The 26,504-nt window shown below is 35.6% G+C and overlaps 1 protein-coding gene across 6 annotated transcripts in view; it reads right to left on the reverse strand.

Annotated features, from left to right (window-relative positions):
• nrm (neuromusculin) overlaps positions 1 to 26,504 on the reverse strand; it is a 593,812-nt gene that overhangs the window by 460,252 nt on the left and 107,056 nt on the right. The gene's annotated exons all lie outside the window — the stretch shown is intronic.

Consider the following 26,504-nt stretch of genomic DNA (forward strand, 5'->3'; position numbering starts at 1 on the left):
CACTGTAGAACGCATATCTCTGTGACCAATTTTTAAGTTTATTTTTGAAATGTTTCTTTGATGGTATATTTTTTAAATCCTAAGGTATTTTATTATAAATTTTTGAGGCCATAAAATCAACGTTGTTTTGCATGATTTTTCATACCAAATTGAGAATTTCGAATTGAAATCATGAGAATCCGTAGTCAAAGTAAAGAGAATGTTATCTTTTAGAAAGAAATCTTGAAAATTTCTGCAGGAATCGTAAACTTGAAGTTCATTTTAAAAAATTTAAGGATTGCGAATTTTCGAAAATCAAATTGAGCAAAGGAGAGAAAGTTATTTCGAGTCGTTTTGAGCAGTTCTGAGTCTCGCCAGGCAACTTTTTCATGAAATTCAACAAGAAGGAAAAAAATGTGCATGTACTCGTACTGAACTTTTAATGTTCTCTTTGCACTGTCAAATCAAAATTTCAGCTCCTTTACTCAACTATGTGATTTTTTTTGAAAATTGTGATTTTCAAAAAAAATTTCTGCGGGGACCAGAACTGCTGAAAATGGCTCAAAACTGTTGAACGAGACACATACAAATTCTCAAACTTTGCAAGTTTACTTTAAAATGTACAAAAAATGTTGATGTTTGATTGAAAAAAAAAAAAAAAAAAAAATGGAAAGAAAATAAAGATGAAAATTAGGTACACTAAAAAAATTGCAATTTTGTTAAGCAACAGAACTTTTTACAATTATGACAAAAAACAACACTTTTTTGAAATTTTGATAAAAAAACAGTGAGCACTTTTTTGGAATCTGATTTTGAAAAAAGAGCTTTTCAAGTTATTTTCACGAAAACCAAGTCTCTATTTTGACAATTATTACGAAAAACAGAACTACTTTGCAATGTTTTACAAATAAACAACAGGACTTTTTGAAATTTTAACAAAAGCAGAATTTTTTTCCAATAATGACAAAAAAACAGGACTTTTGGCAGTTTTTGCTTAAAAAGGGAAATTTGCAACTTTTTACACATAAACAGGAGAGTTCTTTCCGCAATTTTGACAAAAATCAGAACTTTTTTGTACTTTTTAACCAAAGCACGGCTCTTTTGCAATTTGGTTTAAAAATTTTTTGTTTGCAATTTTAACAAAAAATAAATTTTTTTTGCAATTTCTTCAAAAAACAGCTACTTTTTGGCAATTATGACAAAAACACCAATTTTTATTCCAATTTTTGCAAAAACATAAATTTTTTGCAATTTTGACAAAAAATAACTTTTCACACAGAACTTCTTTACAATTTTTGACAAAAATCAGAACTTTTTTGTAATTCTTACCAAAGCATAACTCTTTTGCAATTTGATTAAAATTTTTTTTTTTTGTAATTTTAACAAAAAACAGAGATTTTCTGCAAATTTTTTCAAAAAACAGCTACTTTTTTGCAATTTTGACAGAAACAACAATTTTTATTCCAATTATTGCAAAAACATGAATTTTTTGTAATTTTGATAAAAAATAACGATTTACAAAAAAACATAACTTTTTTGCCATTTTTGACAAAAATCAGAACTTTTTTGCAATTTTGCCCAAAAAAAAACAGCATTTTTTGCAATATTGTAACAAAAATATTTTCGAAAATTTTATTGGTAATATAAGCTATTTTTCTTCAATTATTTCTGTTTTTTCATGACTTCTTTGCAATATTAGGTCTACTCTACATACGTATAGGTAAAATGGTTTTCAAAAGCCTCTTTTCAAAACGATTAAAAAATTAGTGCCGTTCACAGAACTTGAATACCAACCTTTTTCTGAGAATTTCAAACAAAATTATCAATTTTTGTGACGATCCTGCAGATTTTGCCTATGAAACTCGTTGAATAAATTTCGCACGAGAATATGACACTTTGAATCTTCATACCAACTACCAAGCCATCGCAGCATCTCCTCCCCCTCACCCCCAGCCCTAAACATCACATAGTTCGAAACTGATTGATGCTAATAGTAAGAATTAAGCAAAACGAGACGATTTCAAGTTGAAAGAACGCCGCAGGATGAAAAGCATCTATAACGTTATATAAGACGCTATTTATGCAGACAGCGAGAAACAGGATGATGGGAGGCGGAAAAGACGCCGTAGAAACCGGAGAAAAACGTAAATAAAACACTCACTATACGAGTACGAGCGCGAAAATACTTTCGCTATCAAAATAGTAGACGCACGCTGCGGTATCTGTTACCGTTTTGTAAACGTTACATTTTGGTTTGAAGCGATTAGTCTGCTTGGTTGGTGTGTTTTTGCTGTTGTTTGACTATTTCTATATTATACGATACCTACACGTACACATGTAGACAGACATCAGAGATATACCCCATCTATACTTAAGCACCTATCAGATGAAGAGAAGCGTCACATTAGTCTCGTATTCTGATGGAATGCTGTCTGGAAACCTGAAGCAGTCCTTTAATACCAAATTCGCGACAAATACTTCCTCTTTGGTGGTATTTAGTCGAAGATATTAGCCAAAATTTGACGAAAGAAACCAATAATACAGTAGAACTACCCGCTTACAAACGTAGAAAGCACCTATACGTACTCGAATATGTGAAACGGTATCGACTAAAGTGGCAAATGGCATCGTGTTCCTCGAGTATTAATGATTTATTCGCCCGTTGATGTTTTAGAATTAGAGAATATAAGTAAAATGAGAGAGAAAATCGGGCAAGGCAGACAGGGGAGGAACATAAGCTTGATGAAAACACCATGCATGATGGTAAATCGCGTTATCGTTTTACTTCACTTCGTTTTTAATCTGGTATTACGAGTATGTTAACGTCGAGCTGAATTATCAGCACTGTTGAGTGGATTTTTCGCCGGCGTTTTCCACACACACATGAGGGTCCAAAGCTTTCCAAAACACAAATGTACCCGCATTCCAAGATGGAAAAAAGTAAAACTTCAGTCAGCATCGATTATACCATATAGCCAAGTCTTGGGAATATCTTATCATTTATAGAACGTTAGTTAATGATCCAGTCGAATGGATTTAGTATTAGAACCGATGACATAACCTTTCAAAGCCAACACGAGTATTCAAAGATCCGTTATACGAGGAGTTTAAGAGATGGATGATCTATAATCGATCCAAAACAAATAGAGAATACCGCGAAACTGAAGATCACACAGAACACGACGATTATTTATCAATTTACTTAACCAGCGTAGTTATCTGACTGACATTAGCTGCTAATGATCTAACACGAATGAAAAGCTGATGGGAAATTCGAAGCAGGCTGTTGGATAGACCATGGTGGGGAAGTGCAGAGAGGACGATAAACGCTCATGTTCAGGTCTGTGGCTTCGCTCGGTCAACTCTGGATGGCTGCAAAGCCACGTTGTCTAAGCTTACTGTACCGTGTCCCCGGAACTTCTTCGAGCAACATCTGCCCTTCACCGTGGTCGTTACCAAAGTTAGTGGAGGAATCTACCTAAGACAATTCGACGACTTCGAGTCGAGAATCCAGTGTTTTTCTAATAAATACCTACCCGAAGACCTGCGAGAAAAAGTTGGTAATGGGGGGAGGTGGAGGGAGCAGGGGCAGATAGGTTGGTGGATAAGACGATGGTGTTGACGAAACAATTACCTAGTCGAAAAAAGGAATTTCAAAATGCATAATGAATTTTTTCTGCACTGCCTTTCGACTCGAGTCATTACTGCTCGAGCTTCTAGTTTAATTGATATTTTTTTTTACACCGAGAGAGAGCATTGTGCAGTGCGGAGGGAAGGAAACGAAACGTGTGTTCTTTCTGTAGTAATAATTTTACTGACTAATTAGGTACTCGTAGTTGCTGGCGAAACGACGATCAAAAGTTGATGCGACGTTTATCGTGGGAAAATACATCGAGTGGATCACAATAGAAAATTCACTATGAATGAGGTAGGTATCCCATGAGCTGGCTGGCGTCTAATATACTATTTTTCCACTTTATATGGGACGAATGACTGGTGATGAGTCGACGACGACGACGTTTACTTATTTGCACAGGTTATGAGTCCATATAGAGGTAAGTATAGCCACACATACCAATGTGAAAATTGTGCAGTTTTCAATTCGTTTCATGATTATTGCAATATTACGTACGCCATTCCAGTATGTGTGTTGTGTTTTCTGCTATATAACAAATAACTCACATAAGACGCGACCGCGACGAAGAGTTGGCTGAAATTTCGTAATATGAAGAGCATTGACTGCGGCAGCAGCAGGGTCGCAGAGAGTGGAGAATACGCGGAAATTATCGTGTACTGTGTACTTATTGAACTAGAACATTGCTGCGTCTGGACGTTGTCAGTCGTCGTCGGTCGTTCTTTCGTTTATATATTACTAAGCGGTGTAATATGTGAATGGACAAAAATAGTATAGCTACAGCGTGAAATATTGGTTGATAGCGTAACCTCAGCTGTATTGTACTTAGTCGATGAAATTATCTTGGACAAAGCGAATAATAACAGACAGATGGACTTTGTCCAGTGTCCATAATGTCCTCTTAAAAAGGTATTGATTTTTGTGCTGACCAGATTGGGAATGGGAAGTTGACGGTGGTGATTTGTAACAGTGCTCTGATGAACTCTTTTTCTTTGAATGAATCGAATTGTATCACCAAGATGGAAATTACAGGAGAAAGAAGCTGATTAGAAGAGTGCATAATTTTTAGATTAATCAGCTTCTGTACTGAAAAAGGAACCTTTCCGAGATGAGATGCTAAGATCAAATTTTGACTTGACTGTGATTAATCGAAATTTCGTATTCAAAAAATACCAGAGTAGAGTTTTTAGCCTTAATGATTACCTTTTGATTTTTGATTTTTTTGAATTTTGAACAAACACAGCTCGTATAGGCTACTCAATTTTTTCCAAAAAAAAAGTAAATTCAATAACCAAAAAAACTCGAAGGAATAACCAAAAAGTAACTGAAAATGTGAAAAAACGTGTAAAAAAAGATACTACACAGATAATTTTAGCAAAAAAAAGAAGAATGACTTTCGAACAAATTTTGGAAAAAAGTGAGATTTTTTGCAAAAAAAAAAAAACCAATCAAGTATTGCCAATTTTCTTCAAAAAAGCGTTGTTGCCAATTTTCAAAAAAAGAGAATTTCTGTCAATTTTTGGAAAAAAAGCAATTTTAACAAAAGTTATGCCTTTTGAGCAATATTCGCAAAAAAGTGATTTTTTCACAATTTTTATCAAAACAGCAAATTAAAATTTTTTTCATTTTCAGATTTTTTAAAATAGAAAACAATGACTTTTTGATGAAACTGATAGATTTTTTTTAGCAATTTTCGACACAGCAGCAAGATTTTGGTTAATTTTTGGAAAAATAAACTGAGGCTTTTCGAAATTTTTTCAGAGAAAAACAACAATTTCTAGGAAGATTTTACAATTTTACCAAAAGACAGAATATCCAGTTGAATTACGAGTAGATTTGGGTCCAGTAGGATCAGATCGCATTTTCGATGAATTATTCAGTTTAATGCAATCACACTCTATTTTTTATCATCCAAAAATTGACACGACCCAAAAAGTAACCAAAAAAAACGAGACTTCTCAACAATTTTTGAAAAAAATAAGGCGTCAGAATTTTTTTTTCAAAAAACGACTGTTTTTAGAAATTTGGCTGAAAAGCGAAATTTTTTTACAATTTTAATGGAAAAAGCAGGACTTTGGCAATTTCACCAAAAATCAGAACTTTTTGGGAATTACTGACAAAAAAAGGTGATACGTTTTTTGACAATTTCTGGCAAATACCTAATCAGTAAGGCTTTTGGATAATTTTTAATAAAAATGGTAATAAAAAACAAAAGTTTACAATTTTAGCAAAAATCAGCAATTTTTATGAATTATTGGCAAAAAAAATTCACGTTTTTTAGCAATTTTTTTCGAAAAGTATGATTTTTTCTTTGTAATTTTTGGCAATTATGAGTAAAAAAGTGAGATTTTCCAATCGCTAAAAAGCTAGAATTTTGACAATAAGCAAGACCTTATGAGACAATTTTTGGAAAAAAAGTAGGTACAACTTCTCGGAACTTTTGGCAAAAAACTGAGAATTTTTGACAATTTTTGGCAAAAAGTGGTAGAAAATTTCAGCAAAAAGCACAAATTTTTGGCAATTATTGAAAAAAATGGTACTTTTTCTGCGATATCTGTTGAAAATGGGAGACTTTTTTGATCAATTTTTCGGTCAAGAAGTGAGACTTTGTGGCATTTCTTTCGGGAGTAAACGAAATTTCAACGATTCCGAAGTCACAGGAATATCTATATTAGGTATTTTATGATTAACTCTATGATGATTTTCAACAATTAATTGATCATTGATCAATTTGTATTTTTATTTTATTTCTAGTGAGTTCCATTTAATTTTCATAAAAATCGAGAAAGGAGAATTTTAATGGTAGGTATTGGTGAATTATTTCTTACAATATTTTTGGGTGAAAGTGAAAAATACTTTAATATTTTGGTATCATTTACGAGAACAACTCAAACTTCATGTATATTTAAATGCAAACAAAAAGCTCTTTAAAAATATTTCATTTGACGATCGAGAACTTGGAAATAGACGAGAGATAAAGAAGACAAAGAGGTATTCTAACTGAGAACAAATTACTCTCAATGTGTCATAATTTCGTAGAATCATTATGCATCATCAAATTAAACGAAAAGACGAAAGAAAAAAAATGAGAAAAAATATCTTCATCTAGTGGCCTTTTTATGTTCGGATGCCAACAATACACCAGTGCTCGTGTGACCCTTCTCGTCTCCCTCATTCGTGTGGTTTTCTGCAACATACCGAAATATCCATCAACTCTTACAATTGTTGTCCTGTACACACACATATCAAGCTATAGCCTGGCCATTTCGTATTTAAAACCTCATCCATCATTTTTGGACACGTTGCCCCAGCACACAGCAGTATACATGAAAGGAAGAGGGCGAAGAAGTTACATAGAGATGCTGAACGCGAAAATCATTTGATGTGTAACGAAGAGAGAAAAAAGCACTTATTCATCGTGTCTACTCGCTGCCAAAATATAGTTTATAAGAAGAATTTCATACGTGGACATGATTCACATCGAGGATCGTTTTGTCGAGTTTTGTTTTTTGTGGAAATTGACTTGATCATTTTGGTTGGTTTGATTAGGTACAAAATGAACGAATAACTAGATTTAGGGTAGTTTGGTTCCTCATCCTCAAAGAGATACGTGATGTGTTGTGTTGTCATCTCATATACATATAGCCTATGGTCATCATGATCCTCGGAAGTTGCTTATTAGTGACTATTTGTAGAATGACGTGTAAAAGGGCACTACACTTTCCAGTGTATAAACACTAAACAGTGCTGTGCGAGCACATTCACATAATATTTACTGCAAATACTTACCTAGGACGTTGGAGACCATTACTTATCTATGTTCTATGTGTGTAAGCATTGCACGGATGGTTAAACACGCATCAGTACATACGTAGAAGTTACCTAGAGTATAGGTTCTTCGAGTCGGAACAGCAAACTGCACACTCACACACTGCCTCATCATCCAGTGTCTTTCTGAGGTCTATTCGATAAACGCGCAATAAAATGTTGTCGCAATCTCCATAAGTGTCTCTGGAGGATAATAAAGAATTTAAGTCGTTGTTTTATCGCGTAAAGGTACATCCGATACTTGTACAGAAGGTATAGCTAGGTACCTACGTGAACGAATGACCATTCATACAATGGCCGGCTACATACGCAGGTACGGAGGTTTTGGTGAACTAGAAACCTACAAAAACCCAATTTATAAACTGTCGTCGTCTTTCGTCCTATACGATGTACTGTGCGTATTACCCATAAAAAGTAAACGTAATAAACAACTCATTCGATTACGTTATCTTTCATCGTAGAGTACAACACCTTTTGCGAATTGATTGGTTTTTTCTGCTCTTTTTTTTCCTGCGTACTCCATCTGTCTTTTCATTTTGGAGACCAAGTATACTTAGCTTTTTCGAATATTGAATTTTCGTGCGAGTTTTGAAAGTCGTGAATCGAACTTTGAGATGGAAGGGTTGCATTTGGATGAGGGTGTTTTTGATTTAGTTTAGTCCTACATAATGAAGATTTGAGTTTTTTAGTGAATAGTTTGGAAATGTGACAAAATTGACTCTCAACAGGTTCGCTTCAGTTATTTGATCCTAAAAAAGAAAAAATGAATAAAAATTTCAGAAAATGTAGCAGTATACCAGCTCAAATTGAAGTTAGGTACATACACTGAGCAGGCACCACAAATACAAATATGAAAGCTGAGGAACGCAGTGAAGAGAGCCAGAAACCACAAGGCAGTGGGAGAAGACCTCATACCAGCAGTGTTGTAAGAGTAACTTGCAAAAATGCTCAGAGTACAGAACCATCGCATTAATGAGCCACGCATTAAAGCTGCTACTATAAATGCCAGAATAGAAAAGATTGATGAGAACTACAGTGAAACTCAATATGGCTTTGTAGCAAAGAAAGGGACCAAAGATGCAATAGCCCTACTGAAAGTGATCATTCAGTGATCACTGAATGCTAACAGAGAAATAATTGCATATTTTATCGATTATGAAAAGGCATTTGATCGTGTCAACTATAATGAGAGGATGTTGAAGAACCTCAAGAAGTACAATGTTGATGACAAACACCTGCAAATAATAAGGAATCTGTTCTAGGAACAGTGCAAACATCAAAATTGGAAATGTATACTTGGAGAACGGATGTGCTATAAAAAGATGTATGAGGCAGGGATGCCCATTATCACCTAGGCTGTTCAACTTGTATGCAGAGGAAATTATGAGAGAAGCAAGAATTGAAAGAATGGGACTCAAGATCAATGGCAACAGATTCAATGAAATAAGTTACACAGATGACAAAGTGATTATTGCTGGAAGTGGAACTGAAGCGCAAATGCGGGTACATATAATGATCAACTGGATAAACAGCGCTGGATTAAAATACGGAATGAAGATAAATGCAGGCAAAACCAAGGTTATAAAATTCACAAGAGAGAATAGATAAAGAGGTAAAAATCAACGGGAACACAAGAAATCAAAAATGTAAATCAGTTTAGATACCTTGGAACACTGATAAACAATGATGGTATTATAGATCAAAAGGAGATCAAATCAAGGATTGGAATGACAAAAAGCACATTCAAGAATCAAGGTGCTTGGAAATTGAATGATGAATGTAAGTCTGAGGAAGGGATTGATGCGATGCTACATATGGACCATTCTGAAGTACTCCTGAGAAACATGGACAATGAGTGCGGAATGTGAAAATAAAATATCCGATTTTGAGATGTGACTACCAAACGCTACTGAAGATCTCATGGAAGGACTTGTATCACCAACGCAGAAGCCCTAGCAAGAGTAGGCGAAGAAAGGAAAGTACTAGCAGAGCAGAGGATATCAAAAACAGAAAAATGTGCTTTTTGCCATCCCAATTCTTGATTTGCTCTCCTTTTGATCTCTACCATCATTGTTTATCAGCGTTCCAAGGTAAGGTGCACCGGGGCAAGTCAGAATGATTTTTCGCAATTTCAACTTTGACCAGCTGTTACTCCCCTTCTAATGAACCAATATGGATCAAATTTATTATGTAGGTTCCCATAAGGGTTCTTAACCTATGGTAAACATTTGAGCGCGATTGACACAGTAGCTTTCGCTCAGTGGAATAAAATATAAACTGTTCTGACTTCCCCCAATTGGAGGAAGTCAGAACAGGCTAAACTTTGCAGAGGCGTAGATCACAAACGGAGCGTCCTAGAAAAATTGCACAGTAACAAAATTGTAGAGAATTTAATTCTCTTTGAGATTACTCTCATCAGATTTTCACTAGGACGCACGGTTCGTCCGCTATATGCGAAAAACTAAGAAATGGAAAGTCTGTATTTTAGAACAAATTCAAAACAAGTTCAAAACAACAACAAAATACAATTGAACCAAAGACATCTAAAATGAAACTGAATCGCGAAAATGTTTATGCCGTGATGAAGTAGGGGTAGTACCCTCAAGTCTCCTTTAGTGGCACTTCGCCAGATATAAACCTCTAGACACTAGAGCAAGTTTTCTAACTTACCCGGAATTCCAACTTCCCCCGGTGCACCTTATCTAAACTGATTAACATTTTTGATTTCATGTGTTCCTGTTGATTTTTACCTCTTTTATTTCTCTCTTGGAACGCGACAGGAAATGCAACACTTTCCACCAATACTTTTCTGCTCATTAATCAGCGCACATATTTTATGCGATCAATTCTGCCAATGTCCAATATTCATGAGAATTTTTTTGGCTCTGCCAGGGATCGAACCCGGGTCTCTAAGTTGGAGAGCAACTTTCCCACTTACCTAACCACCGGGATATGTGATGGAATGAATGCAAATATTTCTATACTATGCTAAAACATTTGCATAAAATACCACATTAACACGTGTTATTTAGCAAATACACAAAAGAATATGCCAAAAAACAGGTTAGTGGCATATTTTGTAATTGGTTTCTTCCAGCTCAAAGAAACATACCACATAATTTGAAAGCACTGTGGCTTTACATGAGAAAAATACGCTACAAAATATTCACGTAGCATCGCGCAGCATATTTTTTAGCAGATTTTCTTTGGTGCACCAATCCGCCTTCTGAACAGCGCTTTTTCATGCATATATTCAGAATATGTCAATAAACCAGCCGGTTTTGGCGTCTTTTTCAGCGTATAAGGGCAAGATTTTCCCCCAATGCAATTGGGCTGAAAACAATGTTTTAAAGGTTCTGAGGAACTTATTTTTCTGATTCAAAATTCTGAATACTTCTTCAATCTGAACAATAAGTTTCCCATTTGCTCGGGCAAAAGCTCTCAAAAATGTGTAAGTAATTCAAGTTGTGAAAAAATTGACAAATTCAGCCCTTTCTACAAAATTTGTCCAAACTTTCATAAAAAGGAGAAACAAATTTGAGAATTCAAAGTCTGATTGAAAAAAAGCAGGGCTTTTTTATTAAAAGTGGTAGTAAGGAGGCCAATGCAGGACTTGCAGGGCTCATCAGTAAAAAGCACGGGTCTTGCAGGACTTACAGGACCAGTAGACACCTTGAAATCAAATTTTGTCATGATGGGAAAATTTTTCTTGATGAGCTGCTCAAAAAAAAGGGAAGGTAGTCCCACTCTTATCCTCCTGATTCTCCAGCAAATAATTCTTTCTTTTTTCTTATATTCAATTCATCTACATTCATAACATTTTACCCAATTCGACGTGTATCCACCAAACGTATATTTCTTGAAAACTGCCACAGAGAGAAAAACTTTCGTCCATCGAGTGAAATTTCCACACTACTCGGCCTCTGCAGCAATCTCAACACGGTGAAAAAAATCTTTTCAACAAAATTGAAATTTACTCCAAAGTCGCGATAAAAACTCCACGAGGAAATTTTTTTAATGGATTTTCCGCGCGATTAAATTTAATTCGTGTCATCTCTTCTTTTTTTTCACCTCACCCGGTATACTCTCTCAGCTGAGCCCAGCACGGTCGCGACATCCTACGGCATAAAAACGACAGCACAACTTTTCTCTCTAACTGAATAACCTTTTGTTTGTGTATATACAACTGGAGGGTACGCCATGCCAGGACGACGTGTCAAAAACGCCTCAAAATTTTCAAACCTTTTTGCTCGCAAGTTTGCAAAAAGCCCATTGTAAAAGTATTTCGCCTCGGGCACCTACTCCGCCTCTTGTTTTAATGCTCGAACCGCGTAATTTCGCTCCATCATGGTACACTAAGGTGGCAGAGGAGAAGAGAACATCGAAATTTCTAAATTGTTTACTCTCAGTTGGTCCATTTTATTCTAACATCGTATCGTCGTCTAAAAACCACCATAAAGAGTACCTTATCGAGGATAGCCGCACCCCCTTGTTCCCTTATGAGCAGCCTGCTCTTACGTGTAGCCCATCGTAAAGCTTTGCGTAATAATGAACTTCTTCTAGCTTCTTATTCTTCGACGCTGTATTCTGCAGCACTGTGAGCTGCGCTGCGGCGTTTAACTTTTATTATTATAACAGAGATTCAATTAAAACCAACCAAACAACTTTCTTAGCGATGAATTTTCCTCGTTTGATGACTAAATCCCGCCATCGTATACGTACGAGTATACGTCACACCAACACATAGAGACCGTACAACTACTCGTATATCTACAGATAAGGTCGTCGTTTTCGCGCCTCGCGCAAAAACCAATTACCAACTTTATTAATTCCTCATCGTTTAGCGCCCGAAAGCAGGCCACTTAAACGTGTAGAAAAGCTCATCTCATCGTGTAGCTGAAGTTCTACCGAGCCGTGTATAGCTTTAGTATTTGTATGTACTACGTACGTACATATCACAGTATGATCCAAAATTATTTACGAAATGGGTCAAGATTTTTCGTATGGTTTGGGCTGATTGGGCTCTTTTTGCTTCTCCCTCAAATTGGACTCGAGTGCGATCACCTCGTGAGATCTACATCGAGACACACGTAACTGATACTTTGTCAAATTTCTGAGTAGGTACAGCTGCTCTTCTATACTCTTTTTATTCTACCCCAGTTCTTAGAAACGATCGTGTTTGAAAAAAATACGCCTCCGCTAAATAAATATTTAACTTACGGTTTTCTATTACGCTTTTCGCTAATATTTGGTTTCATTTCATCGACGACGTGCGATACTGTATCGTTCCATGATAACCTACTTCTTACTCCATCATTACAAAAAAAACATAGTATATCTTTTTGCTACAACTACCCTAGTTGACCATAAGATCGAATTTTAATTACATCCTTTTTTCTCACGTCTTTTATCTACCATATTTTTCGAACCATGGTTCGTCATCAAGTATACCAAACTAAAATAAAATACTAAAAAGAGAAAAAAAAACGTCGAAACTCGAGTATAAAAACGAAAATACATTCGCCACCCTTTACACCGAATATCTTTTTATATCCATACATTCATAAAACAAACCCAACCCACCACACATACTCAACCATAGGGTAGCTTATGAAATTCGTATAATATTTATAGTGGCTCTATTCATTAGCACAAACCGTATTAATACCAACATGGAAAATATTGCATGATTGTATAGGTAAGGCACCTACAAAAAATAACACAAGGGTATAGGTAAGAAACCATAATTTACCATACACATTACGTACACACAGACTCTCATTCGTTTATTAAAGTTATTCTCGCTTTTTACTTTCTTCTGCATTTTTATAATAAGCACCACATCGACACGTGAAAATAAATAGGAAAAAAACCGAGGCGAACCCTCGTCGTTATTGTGGAAAATCCGTTCATTCACGATGTGCCATTATTCGCTGCTAATGAAGACAAAAGGCTCGAGACTACAGCTCATATAAGTGCATATTTTTTCACGTCTAGTACATATTTTTCCGTATCCTTAAGGGTATTAAAATCTTTCATTCGTGTGCCTTTTTTTTTTGTTTTTTTTAATACCTACACGTTACACTGTTGATAATAATTTACAAACAACAGCTTGCAATTCAGCGTGAATTCGCGAGTTGGTGAAATACGTACAAATATTAGAACGAAAAATATCAAAATACTCTAAAGGACTGTGAGCATGTCTACTATGGGGATGGATGGGAAACAATCCTGAATTTTGACGACACTACCCAGGAAAATTTTGAAAAGTTTCATTGCCAGGAAATTTCGATGCTACTGAGATTATCTATCAGTCAGATGTCTCCTCTTGGTAGTAAGTATAATTGTACCGTAATGGTACATATGAAATTGGAAGAGCTGATGAGTCGTTAAGTCGTAACGTATGCATATTTGATAAAAATAAATAACAACCGAAAATAATAACAAACGTTTTTGGTAACTGGGTAGTTCTACCAATTTTACACTTTTTGTGTCCGTGTAAAATTTCACTTACAGTATGCACATGAAAAGTAATGGTGAATGGTTTTGTCAATAAAAGTTGTCACCATCTAACATTTCCACGCACTACAATGAATTCAACCCCCTCCCCCTGGGCCACAGACCCCCTTATATGATCAAAAGTTCCATCGTCATGGCTGTCTCACATCTCGTTTTTAAATAGTTACATAGCTGGTTAGCAAAGAGTGGTGATGTTCTGCAATTTTTACATTCGTTTTTTTATTCCTGAAAACTACACGCAAATTACAGTATGAACACAATTCACTTCAGTGACACCTATATGCTGTGGAGTGACCTCAAACCTATGTCTTCGAGTTTTTGTTCCCTCGGCGTGGTTAATTTTCAGTGCATTCCCAACGGCTCACTATTTACAAATTTTGGTGTTTGAAAATGGAAAAACTGTTTAGGCAGTTCACCAAATCTTGTCCACTGATAAAATACTGAATCCGAACACCGCTATGCAGTATGTAAACGAGATTCCATGAAAATATGGTTATTTATCTTTTGGCGCTTCTTTCGTCATGGTTTCTTAGCTCTGCCATACACAAACAGAGAAAAACTGAGAAATGTTGAAAAATTATTATGTGGTGAGTACTGATACTACTTACACTAAGAAATACGAATTTAAACAATTTTACGTTTATATTATCCCTACTTAATGAAGTTTTATCCACCGTCATGGGGAATGACATTTTTTCCTTCGTCATGGAATTTATACTTTTTTGACTAAGCCGGAAAAATTTTCACCTAGAAATCCTTAAAATTGATGGTATATTCTCAATTTAAAAATTATTTGAATTACTGAAACACTTTTCTTAATTTTGTAGGTGATCAGTTTGCTCAAAAAAGACCAGTTTTGATTCGAAATTTGCAGAAAACTCGCACATTTTCAAATGGCTCCCCCCCCTCCCCTGAGAGATATGAATTGGGCACAACACTATCAATGAAGTCTCGAGTGTATATATTAACCATTCCAACCAAAAAAAAATTCTCAAAAAAATTTTTTTTTGGCGAGGAAACATACTGCAAAATTGTGTAAAATTCATAGAACTACCCAACTAGAATGAGCAGCCACGTATTTCTTAGAGGGAGCTGCTACATAACTCCCCCTCCAGCGGAGAAGCCGCGATCTCGAAAACCAATGAGACAGAATGAGTCGATTTTGAATTGGTTGTAGTAGATGACTGATGTTGAAATTTGTTGATTCTGCAGAAAAAATGTTGATTCAGGACGATTGAGGTTGCATCTATGAGAATGTCTGACCAGATTGCAAATTGAGAACTACTGGAGACTGACAGTTGAATCGTTGATATTTGCATTGAGATTGTTGGTTGATTTGTCTGATGAGGCGAGTGAATTTTGACATAGCGTATGGGGCTCACTACTCCACGTCATTTTGGATTCTTGCACCCAGGTTGATCATTTTGTGGATTGAAATTGAAATTATTCTGGCCGAAGTGGCGTCAGTGATTTCGTTGTCGTTGTTGAGAGTGATTGAAATTAAGTTTACTTACGGATGATTTTGTTTGTGATACGCGTTACTGGATTAGGAATGGCGTATTCCATTGCTGTGTTGAGTAGGCGTTCGAACGTTGGGATCACCAATTTGTACCGTAATGGTAAATATGAAATTGGAAGAGCTGATGAGTTGTTGAGTCGTAACGTATGTATCATAGACCGAAAATAATAACAAACTTTTTTGGTAACTAGAATGAGCAGCCACGTATTTCTTAGAGGGAGCTGCTACAATAATTTTATTATACGGAATTGATACTTTTTTAACCCTTAAAAGCCCAAGCAAATTCTGAGATGTTATGAGAAAATGCTTTCAATTTCCTGAATGATATCATCACAAGTATCACTTTTACTCACAGTTCACCTTCCAGCCCCTTGAAGCCACTTTGATAATGATCCGAATCGGGTCGATCTTAGTACTGAATGATATAGTTTCATTAGATGTAATTAATAAGTTTCATGATGTAGAACTACATAGTGACCTCTTCATGAATGCTCGAACATTATGAAATGCCAGAGAGTGCCGCAATTTTACTGTGTAAAGTAAAGCTTTTCATAGTGGTAGATAAACCTATTTCGATATTTCTGCAGAAAAACAATCCTACTGCTAACCTTTGCAGGATGTAACTATTTGTGTCATCATTCCGCAGGTAATGGGCACATTTGGTCGATATTGAGTTATGGGTGGAGGGGGGGGGGGGTGAAGTAGACCTCCGGAGCAATCATATGAGCTGGATAGAAGCCCAAAAAGTGCAAAAAAAACTTCCAAAAAATCCATAATTAAAAATTTGAAAAGCTCAACTTTTGAGAAAATCACCTTCAAAGTTTTTTTTCTGAAAAAAGCTGAAATTTCATGTAATCCCAAAACCTTTATACCTAAAATTGAAGATTATTGTTTCTGATGTCAAATAAGTATTACTACCCACTTGCAATAGCGATTTTTTTTACTCAATCTTTTCACGTTTATAAGTATTTTAAGCTTGAAAAACAATGATTAATAAATAAAAATTTTGCATAAAAAATTCATTACTCTGTTCAAAAGCAAAAAAAATTATTAAATTACATTTTCTGTCAAAATTCAACTTGTAAAAATAAAATTCTTTTTTGAAATTTCTTCCTGATGTGTGATTTGATCCCATACCCCCTGCTCCGCAATCCATTACCAGTGCCACACAGCTAGCGCTGCACCTAGGTAAAATGAGTTTTTGAATGGTATACATGTTGCCACTGGCGACTAGGTGCAGTATAATTTGGAGGGTATTTTTTCGGAAGTCTTCAGAAATAAATTTACCGCGAACAAAACAAAATCGACCAAATGGGCTCTTCTTGGAAAAACTTTAGTTTCATTTTTTTCCGCTTGGGGCGCACCTGCGGCCTTGATACTTTAATGTCTTTAACACGCGATAGTCGGATATGTTCTACATCGAAATCCATCAAAACCTCGATTATTGATTCTCTCGACTTTTTCACTAAAAACACGATTATCTCGATAAATAGAAACGGCCAAATGGGCCCATTACCTACGGAATGACACATTTGGTGACAAATATCGAGAATGAATATCCACAGTTTGATGAACAGATTTAATGGGTGGATTGTAGATTTTCTGAATGTATGTCCCGTTAACAGCATTTGTGATCCTTTCAATTTTTGTTTCTGTCATTTCAAGCCTAATTGAGAATATTTCCGTATTATGAACTCTGCATATTCATGCTCTGTTTTTTCAGGTTTTTTCTGATTCAACAAGTTTATCAAATTTGTAAAAAAAACGCCCTGGTCCATCCTGCACATACTATTCTTGATTTCATTTTGTGATAGCTCAACCATGAATATGTTCATCCAAAAATGGAGCATGGGTCCCTGTATTTTATACCAACTTTTATCAATGTTTGCCCCCCCCCAAAAAAAGGGGTGAGGTATTCTTTGGAATTATGCTTTCACTCATTCATTACATCTAATGAAACTATATCATTCAGTTCTAAGATTGGCCTAATTCGGTTTTTTTGCTTCTTCGATTTTGGAGGATAATCAAAAAATAAATATATCATTATCGAGGTGGCTTCAAGAGGCTGGAAGGTGAACTGTGAGTAAAAGTGATACTTGTGATGATCTTATTCAGGAAATTGAAAGCATTTTCTCATAACATCTCAGGATTTGCTTGGGTCTTTAAGGGTTAAATCAGAAGTTGGATCTATTTTTCATCAATTTTTTGCAAAAATGACAAAACGTGAAAACTTTATGTGAAATATTTATTGATTTTGCCTTGAAAATAGACATTAATTCAGCACATAAAAGTTGAAGTTGATTTTAAGCTGATTATCACTCAAAAAAGAAAATGGTGTGAAAATTGATTCAAAATTGTTATACAATTTGTGCTGTCTGTAATCGATAAGTACATAAATACGTACTTGCTTTTAAAAACACGTCAAAGAAAAAATTTTGATTTCGAAGGCTTGAAATTCGGACAGGTAGTGCCAAAATCGAGACCAATATTTTGAATGGAAAAAGTTCCTTTTTTTAAACAACATTTTAATCGCACCATGAAGATCTTTCCAGCGGAATGGTGATGGAGGAAGATCACTATAGAGCGACCTCGCGTACAAGTATTTTTGAGCGTTTACCATTTTGTTACACGGATTAATTCAACGGTAGGTACTCGTACTCATTTGTTAAGCTAGATACATTAGCTGAAAAAAACCACTCACACAAGAGCACGTAACCCCTTCAGTAAGAAGTCTCTGCAACATCGCATACCTACTTTAAAATATCGCTAGTATGGTACCTACATGGAATATCTATACACCAAGTACATATTTTCTAACAGAGTATGCAACTTGTTGTATAATACATTGTTCTATCGAGAGTGTCTTCGCAGCTACGTTCATAATACCCCTTTTTTTCCTCTGCTCTTTGAGCTTTCACACCTTTCTCCCTTCTTCTTCTTTCTCTTGAACTCGCTTCTCTCGCACATTGTCGTGCATGTGCATTGTGCATTTCACGTGCGAAAATGTAAAACACCGTAGAAAATTAAATACCAGCGTAATTTCTCCGCAACCTCTGTCATTTTCAGCATCGTCATCCATCGCGTGTAAATCCATATACACGCATGCTTGCAGCTTTGTAGCTCGCAGCTTTCGTAAAATGGACATAATGCGCTCGTTTTATTCACTCATCAGCAACAACTGTTGATTCTGTGGGTGTCAATTTTTTTCCTCGTTTGTGTCTCTCTCGTACTATACTGGTGCAAATTTTATATCGTCGAGATCTTTCAGTTTCAGTCGTCCTCAAATTGCATTGTAATCGAAAACCATAATATTTTGCATGTAAAGTATCACAGTTTCACTGGTCAGAGTTTGACCACAACAATGAATCATTTTATCTCTGCTGTCACCGCAGTATAACAAGGCATAAAATAGGAGACACCCTATTCCAAATTATGCAACAAGGCAGCACACGCCCGCACCCTCTCCTTCGATCCGTCCTACATATACTCGTATTTATTTTTATAAAATTCTATTTTCGCGAACAATCATCGTCGGTCATCAAATAAGTCGTAAAATAACACGATGGTCGTATTTTACGATTTTTATGCTGCAATTCGTCGCGTCGCGTCGGGTCGCGACGTTAGTCTCCCTGCAGTTTTCATAGCCCTCCCAAGACTCAGAGTAATAAAAATAGGTAGGTATAGCGCTTCCGCGTATGAGCCATCGTTCTTCCCCCCTATTTTCTGGATCCATTTTGGCCAACAGTTATTACACGTCAGCCCCTCCAATTTGTTTATTGAAAATCTATTTGTTAATCGTTAAAAAATTGTCAAAAATTCAAAAGTGTATTTCAGTAGCTGCAATTATTATTAATTCTAAGATTTTATTTCGATTTGCCAATTTCAATTGAAATAGGCGACGCTTCCCGTTATTTATACATATGATGAAAGTACATTTCAAGTTTCCCATACTTCAATGATGCATTATCATTCAAAAATTATTTATTTTTCAACGTGTTTCAGGAAACCACGCATTTATATTGAAATAATTACATATTATTCGACGTAAAAGTGAAAATGATATCTAATTCGTATAAGATACCGATTACCGAAGTGTTATTATTTTGAAAGCATTTCCTGATTTTATTTTTGCTATCTTATCCAATGTCGGTTAGTGGGAAATTTCCTGCCACGCAAATATCACAATTTCTCACAACACAATAATCGCAACTTTTTACTTAAATAATTATAAAAAAATAAAAAAAGTAATGATTTCAACCTGCATATTTGATAAGAGCTTTCTAAAAGCTACACATTCACAATAAGCTCATAAATTCAATTGCTCACACAGTTTTTTCAATTTTATTCAATATTAGAAGCTCATTGTGGGGTTCAGAAGGCTCATATCAAAAAATTGGATCAAAAATCGAATTTAGCAACATTAAAAACCAAACAAACCATAGGTCGCATCAATTTTCTAATTTTTTAGAAATTTGGAGACCAATTGTGGGCCCCAGGGAGCTTGTATCAAAAAAGTGAGTCAAAATTCGAAATCAGCGATATCGAAAATGTAGTAAACCATATGCTACACGATATCACTTTTTTTTTCAAAATGTACCTCAAATTGGGGGGGGGGGGTGCAAAAATATGAAAAATTGATGTGACCCATGGTTTGTTGGGTTTTAAATGGTATTGATTTCGAATTTCGATCCAATTTTTTCATATGAGCCCTGAGCCTGCTAAACCCTCAGATGAGCCTCTCAAAATCGATAAAATTGAAAAAAACACCATGAGCGATGAAAGTTGAGCATTATTGTGGAGTTTATAGGAAGCTCATATCAGATGAAAGAAAGTTTAAATCACTTTTTCTTGTTTTTTTTTGCTTGTGACGATTGAATAAATTATTTGCAATGATTTCAAATTGATTTTTTTGTTGCAATTTTGATTGTTTTTTTGGAGGTGATTTTTAGTGTTTCAATTATTTTGTATTTAAAATGAGTAAGTGTAGGCACCTACTACCTAATTCTATTGATTTGGGGGGGGGGAGAAGAACGTGATGAATTATTTTTTTATGGTTTTAAAATACCTTTACCTACGTTTCTTGGTGGCCATTTAGAATTCATTTTCTGGTGCTGATTCATCCTGCGTTTTTTTTTTGTGATCACTTGAAATTAATTTTTTGCAGCCAGTTTTGGTAAACTTTTTGGTTATTTTTAAAATGAAATTTTCTTTGTTGATTTAGAATTTTATGCTTGATTTAGCGTAGAATTTTTCTGTGGGCGTATTGAAGGTTTTTTTTACAGGTCAAATAAATGTTTCAGATGGTGATTTTAAATTGGATTTTTTAGTATTGATTTATACTGAATCTTGTTTGATTTTATGAGAGTTTATTTCAGGAAAATGTTTAAAGAGCATTTCCGAATTATGGACCCCCTAAAGGGAGGATGAAAAAATGTCAGAATATCAAATATGGAAATAAAAAATAATAATGAATGAGTAACAAAATACTGGTTTTCGAGAGCATTAATTTCGATTCGTCAATTCTTTCAACATCAACAGCAAAACTGAGCCCCACAGAAGTGGACTTGCGATCAAATAGTAAGCTTTCGAGGGATCTGATTCCAATTCTGAAATTTGCTTTTCCCTAAAATCCGAATTAGCTTTTTGAGGAAGACCTGATTCCCAAAACTTAAAATAAATACAACAAAGACATCGAATCACAGATTTTGAAGTCATTGCGATTCTGATTTCCAAATCCAGCAGACTTCAAAATCAAAATTAAGTGGCTCAGAGTCTCGGTAAGTTTGGGGCCCAAAATTACAAAAAAAAAAGCAATACATGGATATCGAATTAATAGGTTTTCGAGTACACTGATTCTCATTCTTACATTTTACTTGATCCAAAAAACCAAAATTGTGTCCCCATAAAGAGAGCTGGGCCTCCCAAAATTTTGAATATCGCAATATTGATAAAGATCGAATTATAAATTTTCAAAATCGTTGATTCTGATTCCGAAAGCCATTTACAAAAAAAAAAAAAAATCAAAATAAAATCTTCCATAGATCCGGGGGGAGGGCTTGATGATCGATGGATATCGAAACATAAGATTCTGAGGTCACTGATTTTAATTCTGAACCATTGATTATAATCCCAAAACCAAACGTGAGCTTTCAAGAGGAGGTGCTTACGAACTTCAAATTTTATAAAATGCTACCTGAGTATCGAAATAGGGATTTTGAGGGACTCTGATATCGACTTTGAAATTAATTTGACCCCAAAATTGAAATACAATAAACCTCCTAGAGAGAAGCAGGGGCCAGAATTTTCGAAAACTGCACTTTGGCCAATTTTTCTTCATTGAGTTCAAAAGTTGAGTAAACTGATTCAAAAAATTTAAGCTGAATACGAAAAATTTAAACTCGTTGGGTGGGGGGGGGGGTGTCATGAAAGAGAAATAAAGGTAGTTCATTGACCTATCCAGTGCCCAGCACAAAAACCCCAATAAAGAACAATACCAAAAAATTGACCAAATCAACTATCCCAATTTTTACGTAATTTTCACAGCAAGTACTTCTCAAAAAATATCAATATACCACCCCATTAATACCCATTTTACCTCCAAATCACCACCAAATTCACATTCTTCACCATCGAATAACCTACACATCGATATGTCACACGCATTTTTATCATTTCATAAAAAACCACCCCCTATTTCCATCCTAGCAACCCCTACGAGTATTTCCATCCCATACACCGATAATGCATTCCGGAAACGAATCAAAATATAAAAAAATAATTCGACGACCCGAGCTCAAAAAATACAATACACATTACACGAACGAACTGCACCACCAAATCACCAAAGCATCGCTTTCACACCGGTCAGGGCGTGTATCGCAAGGCACACGAAGGGGCAAGCATACGAATGAAAGGGGTTGAAAAAAAACACAACCCGACGACGATAAAAAATCGACATGCATATCGAAATCTAGGTTTTCAAGGGTGAGGAACCCGAATACGGTATTATTTTCACGCTTAAACGACGCGAAATGGGCGTGATCGCGGTATTTCGCCGCTTCACAGACGCGATATGGTATACTCGTAATTATTATCGTCGTGGAACGGAAAACCTCGCGATGAGATCATTTATTTTTAAACTGTACAAATGAGCAAAAATACATATCCATCGCTTTTTCGGTAAGTACATATTTTCGCAAATGATAATCCAGTCCAGGGATCGCCTTGTTAGTGCTAATCAATCACTCATTCGTGGTACAAAAAGGTATACGGTATGGCATATAAGAAAACCACAATAATAAGTAAAAGGTTCGGCTCGAACCGGATAGCATCGAGAATTATCCGAAATGATAAGCATTTTACAACGTGCAATGTGAAACGGATAGTTGGTTGATATCTCCGCTACACGTAAATCAAACTAGGGAAACACACGAGAGGAACTTTGCCTCACCTCGTCTCGTCTCCTCATCATGATGACGATACAGGGGAGGGAAAAAGAGTGTTGTACGCAGCGTGTAAAACGAAAAGAGTAATTATAATAATAAATTAAAGCATTTTGCAATTTCACGTCGGCTTTTTCGGGCATATTTAGCCTTTATCTTTCGTACATCTTCGCTGTGTGCGGCACCACTATACGTGTATCATTTTCAAAATACGACGAAGCAGCGCAGGGTAGCATGAGGCAGGCAGGGATCATCCCTCAGGGTACCAAGTTATACCTACCTATGTGGAATAGTAAAAAAAACTCCATTCGAGGGTGATATACGAATAAAGACGGAGGGCGAGGGGGGCAGGGGGCAAAACAACGCAACGACGATGAGAAATATCTGTCGGAAATTCGCAAAACCCATAACGAAATAGTATTTATTAATTCGGTCTCCGCAGCTCTTCCCCTCTCCCCACCTTGCTGATGCTAATTGCCATACTCGTGTAGTACTATAAGAATATGTATATTATATTTTCACGCGAAATATAGGTACGAAAAACCCAACCCACGTTCACAGCACCATAATAGGTATACCTGGATAATACCTATTAACAACACTCCCCCTTCCCTCCCCTTCCTCCTGTTGAATCCATTTTCGCAATTGCTCTAGGTGTGCGACGATGATGAGAAGAAGCAGCCGGCAAAAAAATACCGAAGAATAATTTTCCGGGCGTGTGGCAATTTGAAAGTATAATTTTTTCGCAGTTGATTTGGTTTTTTTCTCTCTTTCGCCCGCAGCGACAGGACCAGGGGCAGGGGGAGGGGGTGAAGAAAAGGCAAAATGCGAAATTAACGAGACATTCCGGTTTTTTAATAAAAAGCATAATTGTTCGAAGCGTTATTTCTCGAAATTGCTTTCCACCATGGAAATTTTTCTCCCCCTCTCTACCTACCCCCTCCAGTTGTGCAATTTTACCGCGCTTTTCGCGGGGATTTGATAATTATTCTGCGTATTCCTCTCCGGTTTTCAGTTCGGTTTGTTTTTTTATTCGATTTGTTGTTCGGCGCGCGGACCAAGATATTAAATATAACAAATTAATAATTTTCCAAACGCGAAATTTGTACTCGCGAAAACGTTCCACAAAGCGATAAAATATATCGTAGAAAGACAGAGAGAGACAGAGTGAACAAAATGAACAAAACGATAAAGAATTCGCTTCTGTATAAATACACAAAGAGAACCGGCATAAAGTGGGAGGGAAAAAGGTGTTGGTGGAGGCGATGACGGCGATGATTTTTAATATTTTCAAAAAGCGAGAAAGAATACTGAAAAAAATAACTCATCCATCTTTTACCGCAGTCCCTTCTCTTCATCTTACCCGTTTCCTCTTTTTTTTTTTTTTAATAATTAGCGAGAAAATGGCGAAAAATTAACTTACGAAACAGAAAGAAAGACTTATAAACGAAGGAGTGGGTTAGGAGAACTGGGGAAATGATGCAAAAAAGCTTTTCGCACAAGTAATCGGAATGCGCTGAAAAGAAAAACCGATTCGTAGTAGTAAGTAAACGACGAGCGAGGGAATTTCAGATGAAGGAGGGGGAGGAGGAAGAGGGAGGGGGACAGAATTATACAATATTTTTCCTAGCAGATTATTGAAATTTTTCTCGTCCGGTATTTCTACTAGGTGGAAATGGAAATGCTCCCCCTCGCGTTTTGTATTTTATCCTTTCCACGTGCTAATACCGAAATGCCGGAAGTGCTCGCTTAATAAACAAAAGGTATTTTTCAAATTACAAACGTTTTGCGAACGTAAACACCAGAAGAGGTGAGTAACGTAGAATGCTAAATGAGAAATTATTTTTATCGAAAAAATTTCTGTATTTATTATATTTCCGTCTTCAATTAGGTATGCTTTTCAATTCGCCAAAAAATATACGAAAACGGCGGAAAGCATTTCGGGAGAGAATAACAAATCGAGGCGTTTTAATTAGTTTTCATTTATAAATATTCTGACAGATGAGAGATGAAAACATCTTGATGCTCGTAAACATGAAAATTGTGGAGGTTTTTTTTTCAATTTTAGACGATTAAAAAAAATAATGAGGTTTTTCGCTGGTCAAAATGTCTATAATGGAGAAAGTTGGGATGGATTTTGAGTTACATTTTCCATTAATTTTTTCATCTTTAGTAAGGAAATGAGTTTATGATACCTGAAAATAACAAAAATAAATAAATTGTGCCATGCTTCAAATTAAAGAAAAGTTTTTTTTTTTTGGAACCAAAATCTTACAAATTTCTTTTATCAACATTTTTAAACACTCAGATTAATTTTTCAATTTGGACATTTTGAGTAAAACTGAAGCCTGCAGCTCATTCTCTACAGATTTGAATTTTCGAATTTGTTTTCTTTTTCCAGAGGCTCATGATCATGAACAAATGGCAAGACAAAGCATAGCTGCAAACTGCATAGCCCCTCCTGTAATTGTAACCGAAAATGAAATTCAAAAATTGAAAATGGAACCAAAAATTCTAAAAATAAAACAGAAAATGAAATCGGAATCTGGAAATAAATCCAGAAATTCGGAAAAATAGAACTAAAAACCGTAAATGGAACCGAAAACTCTAATAATGAAATTGAGAACTTAAAAAAAAATTGAAAGCATTCAAGATTGTAATCAAAAATGAGAAATGAAATTGAAAATTCGAAATATTACACACAAAACTGAAAATAAAATTAAAAGTCGTGAAAATTAAATAAAAAATTGGAGGTGAGAGGTAAAATTGAAAGCTCTAAAAATAATACATAACTTTAGAAATAAAGAGAAAGTATTTATAGAATTAAAATCTAGTGGGGGAGCCCACATATGAATGTTTTGTACCCCCCCCTTCAATCCTCCGGGCTCCGGTATAACTTTTTTCCTAAAGGGGAGTCCTAAGAAACATTTCGAGCCCTTGTCCTCAAAAAAAGTGCCCCTGCTTACAAAATGGCGGCCATTTTGATTGACTGGTCAGCCGAAATCGCAGAATTTGCGTTCTAACATAGGACTTACACAACATTTTTTAAACCGTACAAATGTAGATCGAAAGATTAGGCAAAACTTTATCACTTGTGAAAATTTCAAGTGCTAAAATGCCTTTTTCGATTTTTGGTGAATTTTTGAAAAATCAAATTTGGGCCAAAGTGAAAAAAAAATCAAAATTTTACCAAATTGACCAAGGAAGCTGAAATTTGGGATATCCTGATCTTCGACATGCCAAAAGGATTGAAAACTGTTTCAAACCGTCTTGAGCAGTTCTGGAGCCTCCAGCAGATTTTTGAAACTCGAAATTCCCACAAAATTACATCAAATGGAGTTGGAAAGCCGAAATATTTATACATTCTGTAAACTGGTTTCAACACGCTACGAAGTCAATTGCAGGTGGATTTTAAGTCGTTTTGGAGCCTCCAGCGGATTTTTGAAAATTACTGGAGCCTCCAGTAGATTTTTGAAACTTGAAATTTCATCAAATAGAGATGGAAAGCCGAAATTCATTCTGAAAACTAATTTCAATACGCTACGAAATCGACTGCAGGTGGATTTCAAGTCGAATTGGAGCC

The sequence above is a fragment of the Planococcus citri genome, chromosome 1 (genome assembly GCF_950023065.1).
Source record: "Planococcus citri chromosome 1, ihPlaCitr1.1, whole genome shotgun sequence".
NCBI classification, from domain to species: domain Eukaryota; kingdom Metazoa; phylum Arthropoda; class Insecta; order Hemiptera; family Pseudococcidae; genus Planococcus; species Planococcus citri.